The sequence below is a fragment of the Lotus japonicus genome, chromosome 2, assembly GCF_012489685.1.
Source record: "Lotus japonicus ecotype B-129 chromosome 2, LjGifu_v1.2".
Lineage (NCBI taxonomy): Eukaryota > Viridiplantae > Streptophyta > Magnoliopsida > Fabales > Fabaceae > Lotus > Lotus japonicus.
The window spans coordinates 47,649,722-47,672,171 of NC_080042.1; the positions used below are offsets into that span (position 1 = coordinate 47,649,722).

At 42.4% G+C, this 22,450-nt stretch overlaps 1 non-coding gene across 1 annotated transcript; it reads right to left on the reverse strand.

Moving 5' to 3' along the window:
• Positions 1-12,113: 12,113 nt before the first annotated feature.
• On the reverse strand, positions 12,114-12,220 carry LOC130741585 (small nucleolar RNA R71). The gene has a single exon (XR_009020475.1). It is a non-coding gene; the product is annotated as a small nucleolar RNA R71 (small nucleolar RNA).
• Between the last annotated feature and the right edge of the window lie 10,230 nt (positions 12,221-22,450).

The following is a 22,450-nucleotide window of genomic DNA, read 5'->3' on the forward strand; positions in this document are numbered from 1 at the left end:
ACAGAGGAATGCACAGGAAAAATCGGAATCGCGAAATAATCATTTTCCCGCGTTTTCCATTTCCTATATATACTTTGAAAAATAGAAAAAACAAAAAAAAACCATCACCTGCACCCATTTTGGCCGTGGCTTTCAAGGAGGAAGGAGGAGAAGAAGAGTTTTTCCGTTTCTTGCCCGTTTGCTTCACCGATCGTCACTAATCGAAGACCTCGAGGTAGGTAATCTATACTCTCCTTCGAATCGTCGTTTCTGTCCATTTCTCCTGCGACTTTCTGAGTTCAAAATTTTGAGGTTTTTGAAAAACTGTTCAAATCAGTTGATTTCAGCGTCTAAACTTCTTCCCTGCATGCTCCTGAGCGTGTTCTGCGGATTAGATTTTGTCAAATGTCGACGAAATGCCGCCGGAATCAATTTCTACCCTAAATACCCATTTTTCGGCAAAGTCGCAACCTTTACGCTCTAATCTATCGACTTGGCTTAGTGCTAGTAGGATTTGTCGTCATAAACGTCGTTGTGGACGTCCCCATCCAATTTGTTTTTCAAAAATTCAGTTTTGAAATTCTGAGCTAAAAATATTGACCAAAATACCCCTGCGACAGTTTTTAACCCGATAATTTTTCTGAGAGTTTCCCTGGCCTAGATATCGCCTAAGAATACCTAGGAATTGATTTAGATCGAAGAAAAAGTTCGAAAACCCTATTTTCCATAGTGGCCGAAACCTATTTGCTTGGGTACCGTGTCCAAAAATAATTTTTGGGTCTCTATGACCTGAGCCATTGCGTAGCTCTTTCAATTGTCGAAATTTTGGCGCCGGTTTCGTGTCATTCCGAGTTCTGTAGCTCGAGTTATGCACGTTTTAGCGAATAAAGTGTTTTTGCACAAAACTTGAATCGAGTCAAAACTCATCCATTCGGGGAAAGCCCTTTCATTCGTGCCTAAGTGTTGTACTCTGAAGTTTCTTGAGCTTTGTCTAACTCTAGTTAGTATTGTTTCGATTATGTCGACTTAATTTGATTGATTTCTGCTTTGTTTGCTCTAAGGTTCGTTTGTGGAAACCTTGGGCTTGACTGAACAAGCTTGTGAGCGAGACCTGCACCGCGAGACTAGAACAACTCGAGGTTAGGGCAACTTACTTACTAGCTATTTCCTTGTAGGCGTCGATCAATTCGACTGGGTTATTGTGTTGATATTGAATATTGCTTGGATATTGTTTATCGCTTTATGGAAAAATGTTTTCTGAGAGGCTTCGGCCGTTTGCTGGTTAATCTAGGATGTGTTGGAATATGCTGTTTATGCTTATTGATTGCGCTGATTTAGTTATGCTATTCCACTTATATCTGTGATACTGATGAGTGAGGATAACGGGCAAGTCATGCCGAATTTTATGAGATTTTTGAGAGAGTTCGAAAGGACGAACGGAGTTCGGACCTTGTTATGTTTTAATGGATCGAGACCTTCTCAAGGAATTGTTTGGGATTATGGGATCCCTGAAACTTATAGGAAGTATTATAAGATTAAAAGAAACCTATTTTCTCAAGGAAAACTCATAAGACATTAATCAATCTCTAAAACCATTGAACAATGGTAACAACCTTAGATAAGAGCTTGGAGCTTGAATATTAGTTTGAAAGATGAGAAGGGTCGCCGAGTCCAAGTTTAGAAGAAACTTACAAGTTTCCGAGTATGTTGATACTCTTTTGCTCGATGAGCAGTTTATTGTTTGACTATCTAAAGTTTAGCCGGAAATTATAAGTTTCCAAGTACTTCGGTACTCTTCGCTCGATGAGCAGTTTATTGTTTGGCTATCTAAAGTTTAGCCGGGAACTATGAGTTCCAAGTTCATTCTTTCTTCTTTTGATTAATTCATTTTGTCGCATAATCGACATTATCTTCGGCTTAACGGGCGCGAATCCTTATGTTCAACCCGACGGGTTGGACCGATTCGGCAATAATCGTTTGACACGCGTGAATCCTTATATTCAATCCGAGGGATTGGATCGATTCGGCGGTAGTCACTCGGGCACGCGTGAATCCTTATATTCAATCCGATGGATTGGATCGATTCAGCCATCGCCATATAAACTCGCGTGAGTCCGTGAGTTCAATCCGAGGGATTGGACCGATTCAGCGATAATATTTCGACACGCGCGGATCCTTATATTCAATCCGAGGGATTGGATCGATTCGGCGATAGTCATTAGACGCGCGCAACGTCCGTATGTTCGACTCTAATGAGAGAACCGACTTGGCGTTGTCATTTACTGCGTGTGCGAGTCCTTGTGTTCGACCCAATGGGTTGGATCGACTTGACATGCCTATTTTTGGGATCAACGTTTGAATTGACATTGCATGCATACATGCGCCCAATATGGAATTGTTGAGATAATGCTTATTGTATTGTTGAGATATTATTCATTGAATTGTTATTAGAGCCTTGATAACATGCTAAGTATATACCTTAGGGTAGGCAATACAGAACATATAAATATATATATATACAACATATATATATACATACCCCCTTATTCTTCACATGCTGTTTGTATTATCTACTATATTCCGTGAGTTGACCCTAGCGCCGTGGCTTTGTTTGTATGTTTGTGTTTGGGCGGTCGGCCTGCTGCCAGACGTTCAACAGATGATTCAAGAAGGTTCGTCGTTCGGGGAGGACCCGGAGCGAAATGACTACTACTGAGCCTTCGACGTGGACCCGGACTTCATGGAAGATCAGATGAGGGTCGAAGATAGTGGTGTAGGATATGGGTGGTTAGAGTTACTGATTTTGGTTGTCATGGTCATAGCTCTGATTCATCAGTTGTATTTTGGGGCAGGGTAGGTTTCCGACTATTAGCTTTTTGTGTGATTCTCTTCCATGAGGATCACAGGGAGTTTGTCGGGCGTAGGAAGTCTTTTGGAAGCCGTTTTGGGCTGACTTACTTTTCGGAGGACTGTATTTATAAAACTTATGACTCTATTTATGAGTCGCACTTGTTTGCCGTTGGGCAATACTTTTAGTTACTTGATGTTACTTTCCGTCACTTGAGGACACTCGTGACGATGTTTTTAGTTACAGCAAGGGTGTGCTTGTATTGTATATTAATCGCTGTTAATCGCGATTGGGATGAGACCTGATTTCGACAAGTCTTTTTATTTAAACAAAAGAAAAAAAAAATACCTGCTTTTCCGCTTTATTTTATTCTTGAGTTACTAAAGTGACGCCACCGAAATCGGGGTGTTACATTGTGGTATCAGAGCTTAGTCGAGTCTTTTGGGAGCCGTGGGAAATAGGTCTTCTGTGCTAGGTTGTGTGACTCTGCAAAGAGTAAAAATTGATTGTCTGCCAAGCGATTTTTCGCTTAGAATTGATTGAAGTTAGTACTTAATCATATTGTATAGTTATGCTAGATGCTATCTTATGGTTAGTACTAACTGTTTGTTTAACTAAACAGAACATGGAGAACATGAACCAACTCGCTGGGGCAATGACTGCTATGGCCCAGGCAATGACAAATCAAACTGCGGAGAACGCTCAGTTGCGTGCTGACAAAGCTGAACGTGAGCGACATAAGCGTGAGAGGGAGGTAGCCCTGGACCAGAATAGGGGATTGAATGATTTTAGAAGGCAGGATCCACCCAAGTTCACAGGTGGGACTGACCCGGACAATGCGGATCTATGGATCCAAGAGATTGAGAAGATTTTCGAAGTACTACAGACTAGTGAAGGGGCCAAGGTGGGCCTGGCAACTTATCTGCTGCGGGGCGATGCTGAGTACTGGTGGAGGGGTACCAGAGGAATGATGGAAGCAAATAATGTGGAAGTGAACTGGGCTTCATTTCGTGCTGCTTTTCTGGAGAAGTATTTTCCAGATAGTGCTCGTGACGAGCGTGAGGCACAGTTTCTGACTCTTCGTCAGGGTAGCATGTCCATTCCGGAATATGCTGCTAAGCTGGAATCGTTGGCCAAACACTTTCGATTCTTCCGCAATGGGGTTGATGAACCCTACATGTGCAAACGCTTTGTGAATGGGCTGAGGCCTGACATTGAGGACTCAGTGAAACCGTTGGGAATCATGCGCTTCCAGTCCTTGGTTGAGAAAGCCACAGAAGTGGAGTTAATGAAGAACAAGAGGTTGAATCGTGCTGGAACTGGAGGACCAGTAAGGTCAGGTCCTCAGAACTATAAAGGAAGAGGTAAATTCCAACAGAAGAAGCCGTATCAACGCCCTTTGAGGGAAGGTTTTACCTCGGGGCAGTATAAGCCCATAAATGCTACCGGAGGAACAGGAAACAAGACTTCGGGCCAAGGAGTAACGTGTTACAGGTGCAAGAAGGTGGGGCACTACTCTAACAAGTGTCCAGACGGGGGACCTCTATGTTTCAATTGCAACCGTCCGGGGCATCAAGCCAAGGATTGCAATGTAACCAGGGTTGAGCCATCTGTGCCTACGGTGAGAGGAAGACATCCTGCTGCACGGGGAGGAGTCTATGTCTCGTGCGGCGAGGGAGCTGGTAGACTAGTCAGAGGAGAGCACACGAACGATGGTAACCTTCTAACTATTCCTTCTCATTCTAGGATAACATGCTTTATTACTCTCGTAGAACGTGCAACACACCTAACTTGCCTTTACTGTCAAGCTTTGACTTTATAGTTATTACGCCTAATAATACTTTATTTGACCGTTGCTCGTGTTTAAACTATAGAAGTTACACGAGGTTTAGAATAACACGTTAAGCCTAGAAAGTAGTCTTGCACCGATGCGTTTAACAAAGGAGCTAGAAGTTGAAGAATGAATCTCCGAGAGATTCCGTATGGATAGTATACGTATGGTGTCGAGAGTGTGTAGTTCCGTAGCGGCATCATTGAGGATTTAATATCAGGGTAATTGTGACTACTGGATGATAGGAACTCATTGACTGTTCCAGTGGGTTTTTCTAAATCTTCACCTTCGATGTATTAGGCCTGATCAACTTAATATTGAGGGGGTGATATTCGGAATCAGAACTGGCAATGGACTTTGATAGATGGATTGGTAAGGTTGATTTGATTGGATCGAGGATTAGTTGACTTGGGAGGTAAAGTTCGTGTGAAGTATTTGTTTGCTTGCGAAGGAGTTATAGTTTTAAGAGAAGGATATTCATTTAAGAAGTATTGAAGAATTAAAGGACATTTGAGGTCCAAACTTGGTGAAAGTTTAGGTTTAAGTCTATAATTCTTGCCTTAAGTGTTTAGGACTCAAAGTTTGTCAGGTCTTGAAACGAGAGACTAAGTATCGGATTGATTGGAGGACGATCTAGTTACAGAAATAAAGAGTTAGTATTAAGATGAATACTTGAGGTTGTTATATGTGGACAAATTTCTTAGAGTCTAAGAGTGAATGGGACTTTGTTATGAAGTCCGATGTTGCATGCTGGGGTTAGCAAGTGATTTTCACTAAGTTGAATGAGGGTCTTAGGGTTAAGATTGACCTTGGGAGGTGAAAATCATGTACGAATAAGATATTTAGTGGTGTTAGCATTAACGATTGTAGTTAAACCTCAGAATGTTGAGGGATCGGATGATAAAATGACTAGTTAAGTTTCCCGAGGTACAGTTATGATTTGATCTTCTAGGGAATAAGTTCGGATTTGGGGGAAGTGTTAAGGATTTTAGGTAATTGTAAAGTGGGTTGTGAATAAGTGAAGGTTGGTTTTATGGTTCGGGTAAGGGAAGTCTCGAAAAAGGGGAGATGACAATGATGGATTGTAAGATATTGATATGATGATTAGCTTATAAGTTGTTGATGAACGGATGTTAAAAGGGATTGGGTCTAGCGATGCACAAGGTATCAAGACTTGAGTCGAGTTTTAATTTGAATGATGACTAAGTAGAAGATTGATTTCATGGTGCGAATGAGGATAGTTACGAAGTTGGAATCGACGTTAATGGACTAGTAGATTCCAAGGGAATAGTTCGTCTATGAGTTATAGAGCGATCGAGTTAAGTTTTGAATCATGAGTGGAGGTCACAAAAGCAAGTTGAGCATTCACCCTGGAAGGAAAAAGATGTATCAGGACTTGAAGGTGAATTTTTGGTGGCCAGGGATGAAGAGACAAGTGGCAGGATATGTAGCTGCATGTTTAATCTGTCAGAAGGCGAAGGTGGAACATCAGAAATCTTCAGGTATGCTACAGAGCTTGGATGTACCTCAATGGAAATGGGATAGCATATCGATGGATTTTGTCGTGGCGTTGCCAAGAACTCAAAAAGGATATGATTCGATTTGGGTAGTCGTGGATCGATTGACTAAGTCGGCTCATTTCATACCTGTGAGGACCACGTACAACGTGGAGAAGCTATCAGAGATATATATAGCTGAGATTGTGCGACTTCATGGAGTGCCAATAAGTATCGTTTCCGATAGAGACCCGAAGTTTACTTCACATTTGTGGGGAGCTATTCATAATGCTTTGGGAACGAGGCTGAGATTAAGTTCTGCTTATCATCCACAGACTGATGGGCAAACTGAGAGAGAACTATCCAATCATTGGAGGATTTGCTACGAGCTTGCGTGTTAGGCAACAAGGGCAGTTGGGATACCCTAATGCCACTGATTGAGTTCACATACAACAACAGTTTTCATACGACTATAGGCATGGCACCGTATGAGGCATTGTATGGCCGCAAGTGTAGAACACCTTTATGTTGGTATCAAGATGGAGAGAATTTGTTAGTAGGACCGGAACTTCTGCAACAGACAACTGAGAAGATTAAACAGATCAGGGAAAAGATGAAGGCTTCTCAGAGTAGACAGAAGAGCTATGCAGATCAAAGGCGCAGAACCCTGGAGTTCGAAGAAGGAGATCATGTGTTTCTGCGAGTTACCCAGACTACAGGAGTTGGTCGAGCAATCAAGTCAAGAAAGCTGACGCCAAAGTTCATTGGACCTTATCAGATTACTCGTCGTGTAGGACCGGTAGCTTATCAGATCGCATTACCGCCTTTTCTATCAAACGTTCACGATGTATTCCATGTGTCACAACTGCGGAAGTATATTGCTGATCCGACGCACGTCATCGAGCTGGATGACATTGAGTTGAAGGATAACTTGTCTTTCGAGACACCGCCAATCAGCATTGGTGACACAAGGGTAAAGCAGTTGAGGGGTAAAGAGATCGAGTTAGTGAAGGTTATTTGGAACAAGGACACCGGCGATGCAACGTGGGAGCTGAAGGAAAAGATCAAGGAACAGTATCCAGAACTTTTTACTGACCCTTAAGTTTCGAGGTCGAAACTTTCTTTTTGGAGGGTAGTAATGTAAGGCCCAAGTTTTAACGCTTTGGATAAGTGAATAAAATAAAAAAGTTATTTGATTAAGATAAATTTGGGAAGGAAAGAGGTTCAGGAAAAGTCCAAGAATGTATCGAAAAACCGAAAGAGTTATAGCACGACTAACATACGCTTAATCCTAGGTCAAAGGTATTAGTGAATAGTTAATTTACGTTTTAGGACACGATGGAAACTAATTCCAAAAATCCTCAGAGAAATGTTAGAACTTCTCTTTTCCGTCCTTAAACAACCATTTCGATGCGAAATCCTGGAAAGTACGAACGTCAAATTCCAATTCTCGGAAGTTTGCCGAAACGGAATCCCTGACAGTTCGAGAAAACCTAAGATCGACAGACGATGAAGACTTTTTCTATTCGGAGCTGCAAAAGAAGATTCCACCCGCGTTCTCCTATTTCTCTCGTCAATTCTGATCTTTCTTCAGAAGGAAGTTTTCTCATCCGACGATCACTGCAAAAAGTAGTTTTTCGGGATAAACCGACTTACACCGACTTATGCCGATCTTGGATCTTCTGGTTTAATTCCAAGAATCCTATTTTGAGTTCTGGAATTCTGTCGCCAGAACCTATCTTAGAATTTACAGAGGAATGCACAGGAAAAATCGGAATCGCGAAATAATCATTTTCCCGCGTTTTCCATTTCCTATATATACTTTGAAAAATAGAAAAAACAAAAAAAAACCATCACCTGCACCCATTTTGGCCGTGGCTTTCAAGGAGGAAGGAGGAGAAGAAGAGTTTTTCCGTTTCTTGCCCGTTTGCTTCACCGATCGTCACTAATCGAAGACCTCGAGGTAGGTAATCTATACTCTCCTTCGAATCGTCGTTTCTGTCCATTTCTCCTGCGACTTTCTGAGTTCAAAATTTTGAGGTTTTTGAAAAACTGTTCAAAATCAGTTGATTTCAGCGTCTAAACTTCTTCCCTGCATGCTCCTGAGCGTGTTCTGCGGATTAGATTTTGTCAAATGTCGACGAAATGCCGCCGGAATCAATTTCTACCCTAAATACCCATTTTTCGGCAAAGTCGCAACCTTTACGCTCTAATCTATCGACTTGGCTTAGTGCTAGTAGGATTTGTCGTCATAAACGTCGTTGTGGACGTCCCCATCCAATTTGTTTTTCAAAAATTCAGTTTTGAAATTCTGAGCTAAAAATATTGACCAAAATACCCCTGCGACAGTTTTTAACCCGATAATTTTTCTGAGAGTTTCCCTGGCCTAGATATCGCCTAAGAATACCTAGGAATTGATTTAGATCGAAGAAAAAGTTCGAAAACCCTATTTTCCATAGTGGCCGAAACCTATTTGCTTGGGTACCGTGTCCAAAAATAATTTTTGGGTCTCTATGACCTGAGCCATTGCGTAGCTCTTTCAATTGTCGAAATTTTGGCGCCGGTTTCGTGTCATTCCGAGTTCTGTAGCTCGAGTTATGCACGTTTTAGCGAATAAAGTGTTTTTGCACAAAACTTGAATCGAGTCAAAACTCATCCATTCGGGGAAAGCCCTTTCATTCGTGCCTAAGTGTTGTACTCTGAAGTTTCTTGAGCTTTGTCTAACTCTAGTTAGTATTGTTTCGATTATGTCGACTTAATTTGATTGATTTCTGCTTTGTTTGCTCTAAGGTTCGTTTGTGGAAACCTTGGGCTTGACTGAACAAGCTTGTGAGCGAGACCTGCACCGCGAGACTAGAACAACTCGAGGTTAGGGCAACTTACTTACTAGCTATTTCCTTGTAGGCGTCGATCAATTCGACTGGGTTATTGTGTTGATATTGAATATTGCTTGGATATTGTTTATCGCTTTATGGAAAAATGTTTTCTGAGAGGCTTCGGCCGTTTGCTGGTTAATCTAGGATGTGTTGGAATATGCTGTTTATGCTTATTGATTGCGCTGATTTAGTTATGCTATTCCACTTATATCTGTGATACTGATGAGTGAGGATAACGGGCAAGTCATGCCGAATTTTATGAGATTTTTGAGAGAGTTCGAAAGGACGAACGGAGTTCGGACCTTGTTATGTTTTAATGGATCGAGACCTTCTCAAGGAATTGTTTGGGATTATGGGATCCCTGAAACTTATAGGAAGTATTATAAGATTAAAAGAAACCTATTTTCTCAAGGAAAACTCATAAGACATTAATCAATCTCTAAAACCATTGAACAATGGTAACAACCTTAGATAAGAGCTTGGAGCTTGAATATTAGTTTGAAAGATGAGAAGGGTCGCCGAGTCCAAGTTTAGAAGAAACTTACAAGTTTCCGAGTATGTTGATACTCTTTTGCTCGATGAGCAGTTTATTGTTTGACTATCTAAAGTTTAGCCGGAAATTATAAGTTTCCAAGTACTTCGGTACTCTTCGCTCGATGAGCAGTTTATTGTTTGGCTATCTAAAGTTTAGCCGGGAACTATGAGTTCCAAGTTCATTCTTTCTTCTTTTGATTAATTCATTTTGTCGCATAATCGACATTATCTTCGGCTTAACGGGCGCGAATCCTTATGTTCAACCCGACGGGTTGGACCGATTCGGCAATAATCGTTTGACACGCGTGAATCCTTATATTCAATCCGAGGGATTGGATCGATTCGGCGGTAGTCACTCGGGCACGCGTGAATCCTTATATTCAATCCGATGGATTGGATCGATTCAGCCATCGCCATATAAACTCGCGTGAGTCCGTGAGTTCAATCCGAGGGATTGGACCGATTCAGCGATAATATTTCGACACGCGCGGATCCTTATATTCAATCCGAGGGATTGGATCGATTCGGCGATAGTCATTAGACGCGCGCAACGTCCGTATGTTCGACTCTAATGAGAGAACCGACTTGGCGTTGTCATTTACTGCGTGTGCGAGTCCTTGTGTTCGACCCAATGGGTTGGATCGACTTGACATGCCTATTTTTGGGATCAACGTTTGAATTGACATTGCATGCATACATGCGCCCAATATGGAATTGTTGAGATAATGCTTATTGTATTGTTGAGATATTATTCATTGAATTGTTATTAGAGCCTTGATAACATGCTAAGTATATACCTTAGGGTAGGCAATACAGAACATATAAATATATATATATACAACATATATATATACATACCCCCTTATTCTTCACATGCTGTTTGTATTATCTACTATATTCCGTGAGTTGACCCTAGCGCCGTGGCTTTGTTTGTATGTTTGTGTTTGGGCGGTCGGCCTGCTGCCAGACGTTCAACAGATGATTCAAGAAGGTTCGTCGTTCGGGGAGGACCCGGAGCGAAATGACTACTACTGAGCCTTCGACGTGGACCCGGACTTCATGGAAGATCAGATGAGGGTCGAAGATAGTGGTGTAGGATATGGGTGGTTAGAGTTACTGATTTTGGTTGTCATGGTCATAGCTCTGATTCATCAGTTGTATTTTGGGGCAGGGTAGGTTTCCGACTATTAGCTTTTTGTGTGATTCTCTTCCATGAGGATCACAGGGAGTTTGTCGGGCGTAGGAAGTCTTTTGGAAGCCGTTTTGGGCTGACTTACTTTTCGGAGGACTGTATTTATAAAACTTATGACTCTATTTATGAGTCGCACTTGTTTGCCGTTGGGCAATACTTTTAGTTACTTGATGTTACTTTCCGTCACTTGAGGACACTCGTGACGATGTTTTTAGTTACAGCAAGGGTGTGCTTGTATTGTATATTAATCGCTGTTAATCGCGATTGGGATGAGACCTGATTTCGACAAGTCTTTTTATTTAAACAAAAGAAAAAAAAAATACCTGCTTTTCCGCTTTATTTTATTCTTGAGTTACTAAAGTGACGCCACCGAAATCGGGGTGTTACAGTTTAGGTTATCAAGGAATTGAACCTATATTTTGATTAGGAAGGGTTTTCTTTGCGAGGCATCGAAAGATAACTAACTAGGCTAGAACATCAAGGAGAGACTCAGGATTAATTGAATAGGAAGGTTTGCTAAAACTGAATTAGTTGAACAAGAACCCAAGACAATCTCATCTCTGTTTTTCAATTGCTTTATTACTTGGCTACTTGTCTTTTTACAAACTCAAGAATCAACCAATTATTAAAAACTGAATTTTACTTGCTTTTCAACCTTGAACTTGAATCTTAAACTGAATTTGCAATCTAATTCCCTGTGGTTCGATTATTTAAATCCCGGAGGTATTCGTACACTTGCGAATTGACCAACAAGTTTTTGGCGCCGTTGCCGGGGAATTGTTTTGCGATTTTTGGTTTAAGTTTTAAGTTTTAACTTGTCTAGAATTGGTGCTACTAATCTTTCTCTGTTGAGTGTCATACGTAGGTTGCTTTCAAGAGAGGCACCACCATGGGTGGCCGCATGACAGAGGAGGAGATGCAAGCCCACATTGAGGCAAAGATCCAAGAGGGTATCACCCTCCGCTTGCGTGAACAAGAAGTTGAAAATGCCAACCGAACTCTTCGGGAACTAACTTCGGGGTCCATGAGCTTTGACTATCCCGGAAGTATTGTCATTCCTGAAGGAGTGGGGAACTTTGAGTTGAGACCGGAATTCATCAACATGGTGAGCCAAAGCCAATATGGTGGAGGTTCCTCGGAAGATCCTCATGCTCATATGGAAAGGTTCATCCGTAATTGCAACACATATCGGGTGATGAACGTTCCTTCGGAAGCAATCCGGTTGAGCCTATTTCCCTTCTCTTTGAAGGACGCAGCAGAGGATTGACTGAACTCACAACCTCAAGGGAGTCTCACTACTTGGGAAGACCTTGCAGAAAAATTCACAACGAGGTTCTTCCCAAGGTCCCTCTTGAGGAAATTGAAGAATGACATCATGACTTTCGCACAATCCACAGATGAAAATCTTTATGAGGCTTGGGAGCACTTTAAGAAGCTTTTGAGGAAATGTCCTCAACACAATCTCACCCAAGCGGAATGTGTGGCGAAGTTCTATGATGGGTTACTATATTCATCACGGTTTGACTTGGATGCAGCTTCAAGTGGGGAGTTCGATGCTCTTTCCCCACAAGCGGGGTATAATTTGATAGAGAAAATGGCGATGAGAGCCATGAACTCCGAGAATGAACGCCAAATCCGAAGAAATTCTTTTGAAGTGGAAACTTATGACAAGATCATAGCCTCCAACAAGCAACTCTCCAAGGAAGCAGCGGAAATCCGAAAGCATATAAAGGAGACCAAGTCAATTGGAGCAAGAGTAACTTGTTTGGAGTGCAAATTTTGTGGTGAATCTCATGATAGTAATCAGTGTACTGTCAATGATGATGTTAGCAAGGTCAGAACATTGACTCAGGGAGGAAAAACTCCAACCTCAGAACAAGGTCCTATTGACTAGCCGCAAATTGTTGTGAAGACGGTTGGCAAGAAGAGTCTTGAAGAGCTGATTGAAGGATTTATTGATCATACAGCGAGCAATTACAAGAGCCATGAGATGGCTATAAAAAGCTTGGAGAGTCAATTGGGACAGCTAGCGAAACAAATGTCCGAAAATCACCAAGGTAAGTTCTCTTATGAAACTTTAACTTTAACCGAGCAAGAAAATACTGCTGTTGTTTCTACTAGGATTAGAAGGGTGTTACAAGAGCCAGAGAAAAAAGTTGAGGGAGAGAAAAATGAGGAAGCTGAGGTAGAAAGAGATGAGGGTGTTGTGGAGGAAAGAGCTAGAGAGCCCACTAGGACTAGGGTTGTAAACACTCACATCCCTGAGCTCCGCAAGATTCCATTTCCCAAGGCTTTGGTGAAGAAAAATTTGGATAAACAATTTTCTAAGTTCTTGGAGGTTTTTAAGAAACTCCATATTAATATCCCTTTTTCTGAAGCCTTGGAGCAAATGCCAATCTATGCTAAGTTCATGAAAGATATCCTCAGTAAGAGAAGGAAGTTGAGTGAGGTCGATGACACTATCTTGATGACCGAGGAGTGTAGTGCCATTTTGCAAAGAAAGATGCCCAAAAAGAGGAGAGATCCCGGGAGCTTTACTATTCCGGTAAAGATAGAGGGGTTAACTGTGGTAGAAGCCTTGTGTGATTTAGGAGCGAGTATCAACTTGATGCCGCTTAGTATGTTTAAAAGGTTGAACTTAGGAGAGGTTACCCCAACTATGATTTCTTTGCAAATGGCGGATAGGTCCTTAAAAACCCCTTACGGGATCATTGAAGATGTTGTGGTTAAGGTGGATAAGTTTGTCTTCCCAGTGGATTTTGTCATTTTAGACATGGAAGAGGACTCTAAAGTCCCTCTCATATTGGGGAGACCATTCTTAGCCACTAGTGAGGCTGAGATTAAAGTGGCTAAGGGAACTCTAACTTTGAAAGTAGGTGAAGATGAGGTCCTCTTCAATATTTTTGACTCTTTGAAACACCGAGCGGATGATGAAGTTTTTCGGTGTGAAGTGGTTGATGAGCTTGTGTGTGAAGAGTTTGTTAGGATATCTATTAAGGACCCTTTGGAAACAACAATCATGGAGGGGTTGGAGATAGAGGACCAAAATCTTGAGAGAGAACTTGATTCTTTGTTCCATGAGGTGAATGCTACTCTATCTCAATTAGAATCTGTCTCATCTCTTGCCACCAAAAGCATTTGGAAAGAAGAATTAACTAGGGATGAGGAGATTCCAATTGAGGAGAAGAGTGAGCTCAAGCCACTCCCTTCCTCTCTCAAGTATGCTTATCTTGAGGAAGGTGAGAATAAACCTGTTATTTTGAATAGTGCTCTCACTCCCTTGGAAGAGGAGAAACTCCTCAGAGTTTTGAGGGATCACAAGTCAGCTTTGGGTTGGACTATTGATGATATCAAAGGTATTAGTCCTGCGTTATGCATGCATAAAATTTTGTTGGAAGAAAATTACAAACCTATAGTCCAACCTCAAAGAAGACTTAACCCTTCCATGAAGGATGTGGTGAGGAAAGAGATATTTAAATTGCTTGATGCAGGTGTGATTTATCCAATTTCGGATAGTGAATGGGTAAGTCCCGTTCAAGTGGTTCCCAAGAAAGGAGGCATCACTGTGGTTGCCAATGAGAACAATGAGTTGATTCCCACTCGTCAAGTGACGAAGTAGAGGGTTTGTATTGACTATCGAAGGTTGAATTCGTTAACTAGAAAGGATCACTTTCCTTTGCCTTTCATAGATCAAATGCTTGATAAGTTGGCTGGGCACCAATACTACTGTTTTCTTGATGGTTATTCCGGATACAACCAAATTTGTGTTGCACCAGAAGACCAAGAGAAGACGGCATTCACTTGCCCTTATGGCGTGTTTGCTTATAAGAGAATGCCATTTGGGCTTTGCAATGCCCCAGCTACTTTCCAAAGGTGTATGTTTGCTATTTTCTCTGACTTGATAGAGACTTGCATAAAGATTTTTATGGACGACTTCTCTGTTTTTGGTCCAAATTTTGATGCTTGTTTAGGGAATTTAGCCTTGGTTCTGAAAAGATGTCAAGAGACCAACTTGGTCTTGAATTGGGAGAAATGCCATTTCATGGTTAGGGATGACATAGTTCTTGGACACAAAGTGTCCGAAAAGGGGATTGAGGTTGATGGAGCTAAGATTGAAGTCATTGAAAAGCTCCCTCCCCCGACTAACATCAAGGGTATTAGGAGTTTCCTCGGGCATGCTGGATTTTATAGGCAGTTTATTAAGGACTTTTCCAAATTAGCTAAGCCTATGACCAACTTGCTTGAGAAGGAAGCACCTTTTACTTTTGATGAGAATTGTTTGAAAGCGTTTGATTCTATTAAAAAGAGTTTAGTGACAGCCCCGGTAATTGTTGCTCCGGATTGGTCTCTACCATTTGAAATCATGTGTGATGCTAGTGATCTAGCTTTAGGGGCTGTCTTGTGTCAAAAGAAAGAAAGAAAGAGTGTTGTATGTGATATACTATGCAAGTAGAGTGTTGAATGAGGCCCAAAGGAACTACACTACAACTGAAAAAGAGTTGTTGGGTGTAGTCTTTGCTTGTGAAAAGTTTAGGCCTTACATCTTGGGTTTTAAAGTAATTGTTCATACTGACCATGCTGCTTTGAGGCATTTGTTTGCTAAACAGGACTCCAAGCCAAGGTTGATCCGATGGGTCTTACTCCTTCAAGAGTGTGACCTTGAGATTATTGACCGGAGAGGCAAGGACAACAGCGTGGCGGACCATTTGTCAAGATTGGAAGGTGGGGCGAGAAGCCCAATACCTATTCAAGAGGAGTTCCCGGATGAGAAACTCCTAGCTGTTTCCACCGAGGAACCCCTACCCTGGTATGTACATTTTGCTAATTTCCGTGTTGATGGACTTATCCCCTATGACTTGACATGGCAGCAAAAGAAAAAATTTCTTCATGATGCAAAATCTTACCTCTGGGATGACCCTTTCCTTTTCAAAGTTTGTTCTGATTGAGTCATTAGAAGGTGTATCCCAGAAGTTGATTTTGAGAAAATTCTTTGGCATTGCCATGGATCAAGTTATGGTGGACATTTTAGTGGGGAGAGGACCGCTGCTAAGGTTCTCCAAAGTGGTTTCTATTGGCCTACGCTGCATAGGGATAGTAGAGCTTTTGTTGAGAGTTGTGATAGATGTCAACGAACTGGTAACATTTCAAGGAGAAATGAGATGCCCCTAAAAAATATTTTGGAAATTGAGTTGTTTGATGTTTGGGGCATCGATTTCATGGGACCTTTCCCACCTTCTTTTGGTTGCCAGTATATTTTAGTGGCTGTTGATTATGTTTCCAAGTGGGTTGAAGCCGCTGCACTCTCAACAAATGACTCTAAGGTGGTGGTTGCTTTTCTAAAAAAGAACATTTTTACTAGGTTTGGTGTTCCTAGGGCGATTATAAGTGATGGGGGTACCCACTTTTGCAACAGAGCTTTCGAGTCTCTCTTGGAAAAATATGGTGTTAAGTACAAAGTGTCTACCCCCTATCACCCCCAAACTAGTGGGCAAGTTGAGATTTCTAATCGGGAGTTAAAACGTATTCTTGAAAAGGTGGTGGATTCTTCCAGAAAGGATTGGTCAAGGAAACTTGACGATGCTTTATGGGCCTACCGAACCGTGTTTAAAACTCCGATTGGTACTTCTCCTTTCCACTTAATTTTTGGGAAAGCATGTCACTTACCTGTGGAGTTAGAACACAAGGCCTATTGGGCCATAAGGAAATTGAATTTTGATTGGAAAGTTGCTAGCGAGAAGAGACTCTTGCAATTGAATGAGCTTGATGAGTTTCGACTCCGAGCTTATGAGAGTGCTAGAATCTACAAGGAAAAAACAAAGAAGTGGCATGATAGAAAAAATTTGAATAGGGAATTTGTCTCAGGGAAATTGGTGCTCCTCTTCAATTCTAGATTGAGACTCTTCCCTGGGAAACTTAAGTCTAGATGGTCTGGACCCTTTGTGGTCAAGAGGGTGTTTCCTCATGGTGCTGTTGAGGTTGAGAACCCAGAGACCAAGAACACTTTCACCGTGAATGGACAGAGGTTGAAAGTGTACCATGGTGGTAAGGTGCTGAAGTTGGAAACCATGTTTTTCAAACCTCCTTGACAAGGGGGATAGTCTACCTAAGACTATAACAATGGGATGCTTGGGAGACAACCCAAGTTTTGTTATTTTGCTTGTTTGTTTGTTGCATTTTGCAGGGATTGAGAGCCTAAATTCTAGAGTAGGAGGTGACTCTAAGGCCTCCATGGTAATTGGTAAAGAAGGTCAACTCTTTCCCTTAGTTTAGCTCATGCATCTTTGCATATCTTCCTTTTGTAGCTTTTATTTTTCTTTTAATCATGCATTGTTTTGTTAGAGTCGTTTTTGGGTCTTTTCCTCCCTATGCTCACATGTTTTTGCCCGTAGTTATGCTCTCTAGCATGTTGCTAGTTTTGAAAATGTTTTTGTGAATACTTGTGTTGTCTTTTGGGGATGAGTGATTGCATGCTTGGGGAAGAGAGGAGGAGACTTCGGTCTTCCGAGTGTTTCTTAAGAATAGAGTTGGTGTGAGTCCATAAGGGTCCATTTTTGACCCTTCACCATAAAATTTCCCTGGAGGATCCTGACTCACTTGTACTTCTTAGTTCTGTATTGATTTCATTCTTTGCATGCTTTGTGATACTTGCACAATTCTTGAGACCTGTAGGTTTTTGAGCTTTAGAGTTTGTTGGTTTGAACCTTTGTCCCTAGTTGTCCCTTTTGAGCCTATTGAAGATTTCTTTGTTAGCTAAATGATTGGGATGAATGATAGGTTGGAGTTTGGGGAGTGTTGGTCCTTGCATTGTTTTGGAGCTAATTAAAATTGAAAGTGTCTCTTGCCCCAACTAAAAAAAAGAGAAAAAAAGGGAAAGAAAAGCACTCCTAATCAAAATTAGAGTGTCAAAGAAAAAAGAAAAGAAAGTGGAAAAAGAGGGGTCAAGAGACTTGTGCTTATTAAGTTTGTTTATTGGAAGCTCTGGGGTTACTATTTGGACCACACTCAATATGTTGTGAAACCTAGTCTTCCTTAGGGACCAACCACCTTGTACTTCACCAAGCCAACATTACAACCCTTGTGAAGTCTCTTCGAATTTGTGCATGTTTGATCTCTGTTGCTCTAGAGTGAATAATATCCAGGACCTATGAACTACTTGTGTGCTCAGTGCACTAAATTAACATCTCATCCTAGGATTGGTAGATCTATTTGCTTCCCATGAATGGACTCTACACTCTTCTCTTTTCAAAAGATGCATGAAGTAGGTTGATGGGTCTTTCTCTTGGAACCAGCTGTAGTTGCTAAATCCCCCAGTTTTGTGTTAAGATTCCTTGTTGAGCACTTGTTTTGGGAGCATTTCTTGCGCTTGAGGGCAAGCGAGTGTTGTTTACGCTCGAGGGCGAGCTGCCGTTGAGTATAGTGGTGTGATGACCCTAGTTTAGTAGTATTTTTAGGGTCATTTCTTAGTTTGTTTTGAGTCTTTTTGTTAAGTCTCATGTAGTGTTTCATGCATTCTCATGCATTTTTTATCTTTCTTTGAATCTTTTCTTCGTTTTGGTAATTTTGTAGTTTTATAGGGAGTTTTCTTGCATTTTAAGTAAGTTTATGACTTGCATGGTTTTATTGTGTTAATTGAAGGATCTCTTGTGCTAATAAGCTCCTTGAGCTTCTAGAAATTTCCTTGGCTTGTTGGTTAAGTGTGCAGATCAAGAACTGAAGGTGAAAGAAGGCCAAGGAGCTTGGAATTGAAGGAGGACTTAAAGAGGCTTGGAAGAGGAGTTACAAGAAGCTATGAAGTCTTTTCCAGCGAGCTTGAGCGCCTAGGCGCTGGGAATTGGCGCCTAGGCGCTAGTTATGTTTTGTCAGGCTGCTGGAATTGGCGCCTAGGCGCCAATTAGGGTCTAGAGAGCATGTTTTTGCATGCAATTGGCGCTCAGGAGCTCTGAATTGGCTCCTGAGCGCCCAGTCTCGCCTGTTTTGCCTATAAAATGGTTTTTAGACATTTCTCTTGGAGAGAGCTTGAGTTCTGGAGCTTTGGGAGCTTTCCTTAGGTCTTATGTTCCAGGTTTTATCTTTATTTTCTAGCATGGATTTCATAGCCATGTTTGGCTAAAAACCCCTTTTGCTTTGGGTTCTTTGTAAGACTGTGAATGTTTTAGCTTTCAATCCTTTTCTATTCATGAAGTTCTGAGTAAACCCTTGAATCTCACTTCTATGCTTTATCTTTCAAGCTTGAATGCATGCTAGCTTCTTACTTTTCTATAATCATAATGATAGTTTGTTATAGAATTGGGACTTGTTGTGAGATTACTCCTTCTATACTTGCTGCTAGGAATAGAGGAAGGGTTGGGGTTTGTTGGCCTGATTTGTATGCTTAGTGCTTCTAGCAATTGTTTAGGTTATCAAGGAATTGAACCTATCTTTTGATTAGGAAGGGTTTTCTTTGCGAGGCATCGAAAGATAACTAACTAGGCTAGAACATCAAGGAGAGACTCAGGATTAATTGAATAGGAAGGTTTGCTAAAACTGAATTAGTTGAACAAGAACCCAAGGCAATCTCATCTCTGCTTTCCAATTGCTTTATTACTTGGCTACTTGTCTTTTTACAAACACAAGAATCAACCAATTATTAAAAACTGAATTTTACTTGCTTTTCAACCTTGAACTTGAATCTTAAACTGAAAATGCAATCTAATTCCCTGTGGTTCGATTATTTAAATCCCGGAGGTATTCGTACACTTGCGAATTGACCAACATTATTAGAGAACCTTCTCCGAACCACTGGATGTCGGGGACGGGACCGCCCCTGGCAGCATCGTGGGCTTAATGACCCCAAATATTCACATTTTTTCTTTGCTTACGAATATCTATTTCTTGACCTGAGCATTAAACTTCCCTTCTCCTCTTTTCTTACTCAAATGTTGTGCGATATCAATGTTTCTCCTTGTCAACTCCATCCCCGCTCCTGGGCCTATCTGCGGTGTTTTGAGATTCTTTGCCATAGCGTTGACGTAGCGCCCTCTGCTACCCTTTTTTCCTTCTTCTTTGAAGTAGATTCTCGAACTCGAGGGTCTCGCGGCTGGGTTGTCTTGGCCCCTCGGCCAGGCCGAGAACGATTTGCCCCTTATCAAGTGGGCCCGGAATCTTATTTGGCTCGCCGGTATTTCCGGGTTGTTATTCATCCTGCGTATCCTTCCACGTTTACGCAGGATGGGGAGAAGACATCTTTCCGCTTTACTGGACACTGTCCCCCAGATCCTTATCCGACTTCCCAAAAGTATCTTTCTCCTCCAGAGAAAGCTTCGCCGTTGAGGTCTTATCTCGACTCCCACTTTTTAGTTGTATTGAACTGCTTGGTGTCTCCCCAGGATCCAAACTGCCTCCCCGACTAGGTCTTTTTCTTACTCCTTCGTCGCACCCTCCTTTTTTATATGACCTTCATCTCTAACGACTGCTCTCTCTTTTTCTTTTCAGGAAAAATGAATTTCTCTTCCGACGAACTGCTGAAGGCTCTCCTCTCCGGGGGCGTTAAAACTCCTCCCTCCGCTCATACCGGGGAGAAGAGACAAAGCTCGCCGTTGGACGACGGTGTTTCCAAGAAGAAAAAATGGGACGAGCTGAAAACACCTTTCGTCTCTTCAACCGTCTCTGGCGAGGGGGACACTGCCTCTGGCTCTCCCGCCTCGGTTGGTGCGGGTGATCCTTCTAAACCTGTTCATCAGGGCGAGGCGAGCATTTCCCAGGCTAAGGGCCTTTCTCGCCCCCCCCCCAGTGTCACCAACGGCCCAGTCCTCGCCAACTGCCATTCATCCCCCAACTTCTGCCTCTGACTTGCCAGCTCCTGCTTCTCCCAAGGCTGTTGGCGAGGAAAAACTGAGGGAAACTCCCAACCAGAACCCACAAGACGTTGCTCAAGAAGCTGTGTCAAACCTCCTCCGAGCTGGCTGCCTGTTCGCTCAAGTGGCTTGGGAGGCACGTCCCCTTAACGGAATTTCTGGACTCCGGCAGGAGGTGGAGAAACTACGCTCGTCCAACCTTCAATTCAATGAAACTTGCTCCAAGCTGTCCAAACAATTGGCCTCTGAAACGGAGAAGACGGCGACGATGCAGAAGAAACTCGCTGAGGTGAAGCTTGCGCAAGCTGCGGCGGACAAGAAAGAGGAACAACTTGAAAACCAAATTGAAGAGCTCCGCAAAACTCTTGGTACCCAGGAGGCTACCCTTACTTCTCAGAAGGAAGACCTTTTGACCAAGAATGAGGAAATCGCCAAGTTACGCCAAGACTTGGTGGACAGGGGTAAAGCTCTTGCCGACGCTCGCTCTGTTTTGGAGTCGAAACGCAAACTCTTGGCTGAAAAAGACTCCCAGGCCCTCGCCTTGGAGGAGAAGATAAGGGGCGAAGCTGCTCACGCGGTGGCCAATGAGCGTATCCGTGGCTTCCTGATCGCCAAGGCTCAAGTCAAACACCTCCATCCCAACATCAACCTTGGTCCCTTGGGAGTTTTTAAGAAGATTACACTCGCCGGGCTGGGGGGTGCTGAAGATCCACCGAGAGTCGCTAACGTTGACCTTGGAGACACTGTGGAGCAAAAATAAAGAGACAGATAAAACAATGTTTACTTCTTATTTTAATATTGGATTATTGTAATGTTAGTACTCTTTTGCTTTACTCGTCGTATTTTTAGTTTATGTCAGCTATTTTAGTTTTCACTATATTATTTCTCTCGCACATTTTAGTACTTTTCGATTTCCTCTCTCGCATCCTCCATAGTTTCTTTATTTCTGAATTACGTCTGACGACATTGATGGTGTGCTGGGTTCAACTAAGACTCGTTGCTCAGTTTTTGAACCGAGGCTTTTATTCACACACATATTTCCCGTAAGATCAGGTGTGGCCCCGCCAGCCCTATTAGGCGAGGACTTACAATTGCTCAGTGCCCAATGGCCATATGGGTTTACCTGAGACTTTTGAGCCTAGTTGAAAAATGCTCGCCCATATTTCGGGGAGATTACTGGGATAAGAAGCTTATCCGCACACATCGCCGACGAGTGACGGCGAGCTGCGCCGGCTTCTCCGGAGCAATCCCCAGACATCAAGGTCGTGTTGGGATTTCCACCTTCAGGGATTTTTTCCCACCGAGCTCTCGCTGCAATTCAGTGTGATTGAAATTGCTGGATACAATTTTTGTATTTTGAATCAGACGTCATAGTCAACAAACTCCCGAGATGAAGAACAAGAACGTGTCTTTGTTTTTACCATTTTTGGGTGCTTTTGGCCAATAACTTCCCGGGATAAGTACAAAAATATATTTCTTCGTTTCGTTTTTAACTCCGCAGCCTACGTGAGGCGCACTGCCTATCGCCACATCAGATCCAGCTCCTTTTTTCCCTATCAGCTGTAATAGTACTTTAGTTTCGCTGCGTTCCAGGATCGTGGCACCCGTTTCCCATCCAAGCTTTCTAAGTGATAGGCTCCCCTTCCCAAAGCTTTTAAGATCCTGTAAGGTCCTTCCCAGATTGGGCGTAGTTTATTTCCGGTGACTCCTGTTCGCTTTTTAAGCACCAAATCCCCTTCCTGCATCTCCCTTGGTTTTACCTTTGTGTCATACTTGGCCGCAGTTCGCTGCTTCATCGCGGCCTCCCTGAGGCGGGCCTCATTGTATGTCTCCGACAGCAAGTCTAGTTCTACTGCCATGT